The sequence below is a fragment of the Bos taurus genome, chromosome 16, assembly GCF_002263795.3.
Source record: "Bos taurus isolate L1 Dominette 01449 registration number 42190680 breed Hereford chromosome 16, ARS-UCD2.0, whole genome shotgun sequence".
NCBI classification, from domain to species: Eukaryota; Metazoa; Chordata; class Mammalia; order Artiodactyla; family Bovidae; genus Bos; species Bos taurus.
In genome coordinates, this window is record NC_037343.1 from 40908371 (window position 1) to 40917794 (window position 9424).

A 9424-nucleotide genomic window follows, 5' to 3' on the forward strand; every position below is an offset into this window, starting at 1 on the left:
TGATGTCTCGCATACAGGGTTATCATTACCATCTTTCTAAATTCCATATATATGTGTTAGTATACTGTATTGGTGTTTTTCTTTCTGGTTTACTTCACTCTGTATAATACGCTCCTGTTTCATCCACCTCATTAGAACTGATTCAAATGTATTCTTTTTAATGGCCGAGTAATACTCCATTGTGTATATGTACCACAGCTTTCTTATCCATTATCTGCTGATGGACATTTAGGTTGCTTCCATGTCCTGGCTATTATAAACAGTGCTGTGATGAACATTGGGGTACACGTGTCTCTTTCAATTCTGGTTTCCTCAGTGTGTATGCCCAGCAGTGGGATTGCTGGGTTATAAGGCAGTTCTATTTCCAGTTTTTTAAGGAATCTCCACACTGTTCTCCATAGTGGCTGTACTAGTTTGCATTCCCACCAACAGTGTAAGAGAGTTCCCTTTTCTCCACACCCTCTCCAGCATTTATTGCTTGTAGACTTTTGGATCGCAGCCATTCTGACTGGCATGAAATGGTACCTCATTGTGGTTTTGATTTGCATTTCTCTGATAATGAGTGATGTTGAACACCTTTTCATGTGTTTGTTAGCCATCTGTATGTCTTCTTTGGAGAAATGTCTGTTTAGTTCTTTGGCCCATTTTTTGATTGGGTCGTTTATTTTTCTGGAATTGAGCTGCAGGAGTTGCTTGTATATTTTTGAGATTAATTCTTTGTCAGTTGTTTTATTTGCTATTATTTTCTCCCATTCTGAAGGCTGTCTTTTCACCTTGCTTATAGTTTCCTTTGTTGTGCAGAAGCTTTTAATTTTAATTAAGTCCCATTTGTTTATTTTTGCTTTTATTTCCAATATTCTGGGAGGTGGGTCATAGAGGATCCTGCTGTGATTTATGTCTAAGAGTGTTTTGCTTATGTTCTCCTCTAGGAGTTTTATAGTTTCTAGTCTTACGTTTAGATCTTTAATCCATTTTGAGTTTATTTTTGTGTATGGTGTTAGAAAGTGTTCTAATTTCATTCTTTTGAATCCATACTGGATCTGCTTCTGTAACCTTAATTCCTATTTTGCCACTTTTGTTATTATAGGCACACATAATAGCCTGCCTTGGACTTCCCAGGTGGCACTAAAGTAAAGAACCCACATGCCAATGCAGGAGCTGTAAGAGACATGGGTTCAGTTTCTGGGTTGGGAAGATCCCAGGAGGAGGGCATGGCAACCCACTCCAGTATTCTTGCCTTGAGAATCCCATGGAAAAGGAACCTGGCAGGCTACAGTCCATAGGGCTGCAAAGAGTCAGACATGACTAAAGCGACTTAGCATGCACACACAATGGCCTGCCTCGGGATCCCTGCCTGGCCCCTCCGCCTGACCTTTGGGCTAGGGCGCCTTTGGCTCACAGGGAGATAGCATGACCCTGCCCACCTGTGAAGAGATGTAAGTAAATTAACACATCCCCATGACTGAGGCTTGCCATTCTAAGAGATATTTACAATAACTGAATGGTCTTTTTACTTTGCTTCCTTACCTCCCCCCATCTCTGATCCATAAAAAAACCTGGCATCCAGGCCCCAACAAGATGTTTATTTTGAGGCACTAGCCAACCATCTTCTCAGTCAGCCGGCTTTATGAACAAAGTCTCTTCTTTGCCCCAACGCCTTGTCTCGAGGATTTACTGGCCCATTGTCCCATGAGCTGAGTGAGCTTGGACTTGAATAACAGAAGGGGAGCTTCTTCCTTAAGCTAGGTGAGAGAAAGTAAAACATTTCAACATAGGTATATGGTATGTCAGCTCTTTGATATCACTGAGGTGGTCATCCGATTCTTTGAAAAAATAAAAACAACTGCCCTTGTTTTATAAATCTAGTCTTTACAGGATCAGAGGTGTAGCTCCAAAAATAATTCAAACCCACCAATTTTAACACTCCAAAAACCTCTCCTATTTGATTGTAAGAGACCTGTAAGTATTGAGGGAAAGGGAGGAGAGAGGGTAGGCAGCAGTCATCCTAGAAGGGACTTGCCTTTCTCCTCCTATACTTTTGAGATGCAAATATTCTACCTGATCTTCTCCAGGAACTCTTATCTCTGCTATCTTTTTAATATGCAAATTTCAGGAAAAGGTGTAGCAAAAGACTAACAGAAATCTTAAGTACCTTCTCCATAAATATTAGGAGTCTAAGGCAAAGTCTAGCTACTTAAATAGAGTTTCTTGACAAACCTTCCCTAAAATCCTTCTTACTGTTAGATTTTTTTTTTTTTTTTTTTTGCATTATGCATGAACTTGTGCTCAGAGAGAAATGGGGTGCAAGGCAGCCTTATATGCCGGGAAAATGCCGGGACTGGAGTCGTATTAGAAACTTTACTCCTCCTTTACAGAACTCCATGGCTGTGGGCCAAAGCCTAGCCTCTCTGTAGAACAGTAAGGGGAAAGAACAGGGATATGAAAAGAGCAAGAGCCTTTTCCCAGACCCACAGCAAGCCCCTCACTGAGACTGGAGGCCTAGATTTCTGCCCACCCGATCCCCACCTCGTTCTGTACTCCATGGTCATCCTCCCTGGTCTACCCTTACTATACCCCTGTCCCCCATCCTCAAGAACACAACGTTTTTCAGTTTTTTGCCACAAGGTAAGTTAAAAAAAAATGTGGTTTCTTTGTTTAAACAGTTACTCAGTTGGTTTGTCTTTTAGTAACAGACCTCCCCTCCCCCAGCCTCCCACTCAGTCCTGGATGATCACATCATCGTCATCATCGTCATCGTCCTCCTCCTCCTCCTCTTCACCATCTTCTGGCAGTTCCTCCTCCTCCTCTTCCTCCTCTTCATCTAGACAGACCACCACTTCAGCTGGCTCAGGTAATCGAGAGTCAAACCAATCCAGTACCTGCTGGGTGCTAAGCCTTGATGCCTGACTCAGTTGAGGGATATCACTTTCCCGGAGCTGTTGGTGGGTTGCCCAGTACCACTCCAAGGGTCGTATATCCAGTGGGGGTGGGGGATTTGGCAGAGGCGGTGTCTCAGCCCATTCATTCAAGGAGCGGGTTGAAGGTGGTGGTGTGGGAACTGCTGGATCCTGGAAACTAGAGGCACCAGGTACTGCATTGTCCCGAAACCACTTTAGTTGCCCATGCTTCAAGGCATAGCGTGTGTCACCAAATCACTGAATAATCTCAGGCCGAGGTAAACCAGTGATCTGCTCTAATTTATGGTAATCCTCTCGCCGTGCCCATTGGCACTGTAGAAAAAACGATTTGAGGATAGCCAACTGCTCTTTGGTTTTGCGCTTGGTCTTTCGCTGGCGTTGCATGTCTGGGGAAAGATACTCTGCAGGGCCAACCCTACCTGATGCTGAGTTATGCCTTAGCCCCTGGGGCCAGGCTGGCTCCAGCTGTGGGGGTAGTGCCTGTTCATTGGGTGACAATGGTTGTGGGGCACAGCCCAGTGGCTGAAGGGGCTTAGAGGTGGCAGGAGCTCCATTAGCCAGTCCCTGGAAAGAGGAAGAGGTAGAGGAAGGAGGAGTCACATTAGATGCTGACTCCTTCTTACAACTACTGGCAAGTAATGAGATGGATTGAGGCTTATCCCGAGCACGGGGCTGGTGGACAGCTGTGGCGTGGTTCCAGGAAGCAGTAGCTAGGCTGTGTGACTGGTCGGGACACCTGCCTGCCTGCTCCTTGGAGAGGCCACTGCATTGATGATCCTGCCAAAATTGTGATTGGTGGGGAAATGCCCCACTGCCAGGTACCATCAAGGGCTCCTTTGCTTTCTGGTGACTCAGTGACTCCTCAGGCTCTACCTTCAATCCTTTCATCTGGGTGGGCTCGCTAAGAGTCAGGGGCACTATTCCAAGACCAACTTGTTCCGGAGGTAGCACAGGAGAAGGAGGCATTTCCCCTGGCGGCCGCCTGCAGTCCAGCCCGGGCGGCGGCTCCCAGCCTCGCACCATGGGCCGGGGGGAAAGGGGGAGAAAGGGCAGGGGGCCTCCGGGGTGAGAGTGGGGTTGCTGCCCAGCGCGGCCTGCTCCGAGCCCACCCGCGCGGAAGGCCAGGACCGGGACTGCCCCCCCTCCTCCCCGCCCCCGAGAGCGCGCCCGTCTAGCCTAACCCTGCTCCAGCGAGTTGGAGGCGGGGCGGATGGGTGGGGTGGGCTCCAGGGGTGGTTACTGTTAGATTTTTATACTCCACTGCCCTGATGATTAAAGATGTTATCTGGTATGAAATTTTAATGAGTACATCAAACTTTCAAAAGGAAATGGCTTATTTCTGCTGAGTCCTTTGGTCTGATTCAATCCATAAAGGAATGCCAAAACAAGGGATAACCTCAGTTATTAATTTCTTTACCACTATTGTGGCAACAACTAATGTAATCAGATGGTGTTCAGTCCATCCTCTAAACATGTAAATGACAACCAAACAGTGAGTACAGCGTAAAGCTGGGGGCAAATCTATTAAATCCATCTGGAGTACCACAAAGGAAAATGTGGGGTGATGGAGAGTTCTCCTACAAATTTGGTTAAGATTTACAAGTAGCGCACTGAGAAATAATTTGGTCAGAAATTTTGTGCATGCCAGGGCAAAACCAATGGTCTTTCAGTTCCTTAACTATCCTCCCCCTACAGACTATATCATCCAGAGGGGTAATAAAGAAGCTAGATTCAAAATGTTACAATGATTTTGTAACAAGGGAGAATAGAATCTGACTCCATGTTGGATATGTTTCTTTTACATTAACCTTTGCTCCCCTAAGGTGACCAAGCAGGAGATATTTTGCAAGACTTACAGACTTTTTACTTTACTTCCTCACCTCCTTCCCCTCTGTTCTATAAGAGCAACTAGTATCCTGACTCTGATAAGATGGTACTTTAGGACACTAGTTTGTCATCTTCTCAGATGCCTGGCTTTTCAAATAAAGTTGTTATTTTTTATCTGGACACCTCATCTCCCAATTATTGTCCTGTTGTGTGGCAAGCAGACCAAGCTTGGACTCAGTAACAATTTAAGATGATTGGGAGGTTTAGGTAAAAAAGCCTGCTCATAAGTGGTTTGTCACTGTATAAAGTGCTATGTCCTATGGATTTGTAATACAGACAAACATATTAAAAAGCAGAGACATCACTTTGCTGACAAAGGTCCATATAGTTAAAGCTGTTCTTTTCTAGCAGCCATGTACAGATGTGAGAGCTGGACCATGAAGGAGGCTGAACACTGAAGAACTGATGGTTTCGAACTGTGGTGTTGGTGAAGATTCTTGAGAGTCCCTTAGACTGCAAAGAGATTAAACCAGTCAATCCTAAAAGAAATCAACTATGAATATTCAGTGGAAGGACTGATGCTGAAGCTCCAATACTTTGACCACCTGATGCAAAGAGCTGACTCAAAGAGCTGGGAAAGATTGAAGGCAAAAGGAGAAAGAGACAACAGAGGATGAGATGGTTGGATAGCATCACTGACTTGATGGACATGAGTCTGAGCAAACTCAAGGAGACAGTGAAGGACAGGAAAACCTGGCGTGCTGCAGTGCATGGGCTTGCAAAGAGTTGGACACAAATTAGCGACTGAACAGCAAGATAGAGCACCAGGAACAAAGAGATGAATGGCAAGCCTAACATAAGACTAGCATGTGCATGTGTGCTACAGAAGCTATGTCAATCAAGGCAGTTGCTGTACACACCACATATAAGCCTGGGGGCATTCCTGATCCCACAGTGTCTAACGACATGAGAAATGGTAGACCATGTCTGAGAGACAAAAGACTAAAATGTCTGAAACAATCCCATTACTTTCATGACATTATAGATTAAAATGTTTGTCAAAGCTAGGTAAACAAAGAGCCAGGAGTGTACATGAAGCTGATTTTAAGGCTTCAGAGGAGGCAAATGCCTCTGAAGGCCAGAAAATAAGTTCTGGGATAATATCTGGAAGAAGGGCATTCAGACTTTTAGCAGGGCTACAAAATTTGGACTCTACTGGTTGCAACAGCCAGCTGCCCCTAAAACTTTATGTAATTGCCTCTTCATTTGAGGGAGAAGTATGGACAAAGTTGACTTAAGACATTTGGGGGTGAGCTTCCAAATGCCTTGAGATAAGTTATGTCTTAAGTGGGTAACAGTCATTTGGACTCACTAAAGTTTATATCTGGAGGCCTTCTGGCCTCATTCAGCTAGTTCTTTTAGGAGGATGAAGCAATCTGTAAGAGCCTCCTGCTTAGTTTGATCACAAAGCAAAAGGTCATCAACATACTAAATAAGCGTGGAGTCTTGGGTAAATGCTACAGAATTAAGTCTACTTTAAGGATCTAAGGAAATATTGAGGGAGATTCACAATATCCCAGCCCACAAGTTCAAGTGAATTATCTTGCTTTACACAGTTACGCAAAAAGAAACTATGAGTCAGGGTGCAATGGGATTGAGAAAAAGGTTAAACAGAGCTAACTTTATTAGAAACCAATTCCTGCTGTGTTTGCAGGAACTGAGGAATTACAAAAGGTTTAGATTCTTAGTGTTAGTTGCTCAGTCATGTCCTACTCTTTGCAACCCTATGAACTGTAGCCTGCCAGGCTCCTCTGTCCATGGAATTCTCCAGGCAAGAATGCTGGAGTGGGTAGCCACTGCCTTCTCTGGGGGATCTTCCCAACCCAGGGATTGAACCCAGGTCTCTTATACTGCAGGCAGATTCATTACCACCTGAGCCACCTGACTGCAGCTATGAAATTAAAAGAGGCTTGCTCCTTGGAAGAAAAGCTATGACCAACCTAGACAGTATATTAAAAAGCAGAGACATTATTGTGCCAACAAAGGTCCATCTAGTCAAATCTATGGTTTTTCCGGTAGTCATGTATGGATGTGAGAGTTGGACTATAAAGAAAGCTGAGAACCAAAGAATTGATGCTTTTGAACTGTGGTGTTGGAGAAGACTCCCGAGAGTCCCTTGGACTGCAAAGAGATCAAACCAGCCCATCTTAAAAGAAATCAGTCCTGAATATTCACTGGAAGGACTGATCCTGAAGCTGAAACTCCAATACTTTGGCCACCTGATGCAAAGAGCTGACTCATTTGAAAAGACCCTGATGCTGGGAAAGATTGAAGGCAGGAAGAGAAGGGGATGACAGAGGATGAGATGGTTGGATGGCATCACCGACTCAATGGATGTGAGTCTGAGTAAACTCCAGGAGTTGGTGATGGACAGGGAAGCCAGGCGTGCTGCAGTCCATAGGGTCGCAGAGTTGGACACGACTGAGCAACTGAACTGAACTGAACAGACACAGGGGCCACCTTTTCAGCTTCAAAGTTTACCAAAATCAAAGGTTCCCTCTCTTGCAGTAATATTTCAAAGCAAATGATAGGGTTTTTAATGTGCATTCTAAATCATTATCTTCAAATTTTTACTTAAGAGAACTTAAAGGAAAGCACTCCTTTTTCCTAGTAAAATGTATCCCTATTCACCTGATAGGTGATGATTTATTAGAAAGTTAAGAAGCCCATATTTAACTCTGAAGGGGGAAACACTTTTAAATTTGAAAGATCAAATTGCCTTTATCAAATAATGTTTGTGATCCATGAGGAGAGTGACATAGAACAAGAAAAACTGTTAGGTAGTACCCGAAGAATTATGGGTACTTGATCCAACAGATACAGGAAAAGTACAGTCTGCATCACCCATTAAAATTACTATGGGCCAAAATAAACCCCACCCAACATTCGTAAATACCCTCTGAGGCAGGAAACCATAAAGGAATAAAACCCTTGATAACAGCTTATAATAAGAAAGGGCTTACTGTGCCTTGGCATTAGTCCTTATAACAAGCCCCATTTTGCCAGCTAAAAAACCTAACAGCAAGGGTTGGAGATTCATTCAAGATTTGAGCTCTATCAAAGCTATAACTGTTGCTTATCATTCTGTAGTGCCAAAGCCCCATTCCTTGCTGTCCCAATAGTCCTAAAAGCAGTGACTTCTTTTCAGGGAAATATCTCTGCAGTGTTTTTTATAATATCCTTGTATAGCCTGATGACCAATATCTCTTTGCCTTCACTTGGAATGAGCAGCAACATACATGGATTGTAATGCCACAGGGTTATACTGAAAACCCCATTTACTTTTCTCAGATATAAAAAAGGACTTAGACCATCTGGTTTTCCCTCATAAGTCAATTTTGATATAATATGTAGATGATTTGCTGTTGTATTCAAATTCTTTGATAAACAGTCAACAAGACTATTTTGGAGTTACTTCAGAAGCTATCAAAGGGACATAAACTGTCCAAAGAGAAATTAAAGTTTTATAAAGATAATGTGAAATATTTAGGTCATATGATATTTAAGAAGGACTTTAAATTGATCGCTGTGTGCATGTGCTCAGTCTCATCCTACTCTTTGTGGCCCCATGGACTGTAGACCACCAGGCTCCTCTGTCCATGGAATTTTTCAAGCAAGAACACTGGAGCAGGTTGCCATTTCCTCCTCTAGGGGATCTTCCCAACCCAGGGATCGAACCCAAACCCACGTTTCTTGTGTTTCCTGTATTGGCAGGTGGATTTTTTTATTGGGAATAAAAATACTGGGAATCCCTTTAATTGATCTAGTTAGAGTAAAAGTCATTCTGGCATTCCTTGTTCCAAAGACAAAAAGGCACTTAAGGAAATTCTTAGACCTTGCAGTTTACTGAAGGAACTGAATTCCAAATTTTTCTTTAGTGGCTCCACCATCACATAATTTGCTTTAAAAAGACCAACCTCAGTGTTTTTTCTTGGAAACAGAACATTCTGAAGCCATGGAGGCCTTTAAAAAAAAAAAAAAAAAAAACATCCTGGCAAAAAGCCCTGGCCTTGGGACATCCAAATTATGATTTACTCTTTTTTCTCTTTGTACATGAAAACAAAGGTGTCCCTACACAGGAGTATTAACCCAGCAACACAATGGTTGTATTAGTTGCTCAGTCGTGTCTGACTTTTTGAGACCCCATGGACTATAGCCCACCAGGCTCCTCTGTCCATGGAATTCTCCAGGCAAGAATACAGGAGTGGGTAGCCATTCCCTCCTCCAGGGGATCTTCCAATCTAGGGATTGAACCCTGGTCTCCTGCCTTGCAGGCAGATTCTTTATTGTCTGAGTCACATCACAGCCAACGGCCAGATTCGATGACTAAGGGCCACCCCCCTTATCTCTGGGCAGTCACAGCAACAGCTGTGCTGGGTCAGACCACAGAAGAGATAGTCATGAATCACTCTCTCCTTGAATTTTTTATCTCCTCAAATTTATCTTCAAGAAATCCCTATGGATAATTCTGATTTTGTATTATCCCCTGATGGTTCAAATCTGCAAGAATCTAATGGAAAGTACCAGGTTGACTCTGAAACTGTTACTCCAGTGTCTACCCTTGAAAACGTTTCCTTGCCTAATATATCTTCTGCCCAACAGACTAAATATACAGCACT

The 9424-nt window shown here is 43.5% G+C and overlaps 1 pseudogene; it reads right to left on the reverse strand.

Annotated features, from left to right (window-relative positions):
* Positions 1-2344: 2344 nt before the first annotated feature.
* LOC787623 (homeobox and leucine zipper protein Homez) lies at positions 2345-4053 on the reverse strand (annotated as a pseudogene).
* Positions 4054-9424: the final 5371 nt, after the last annotated feature.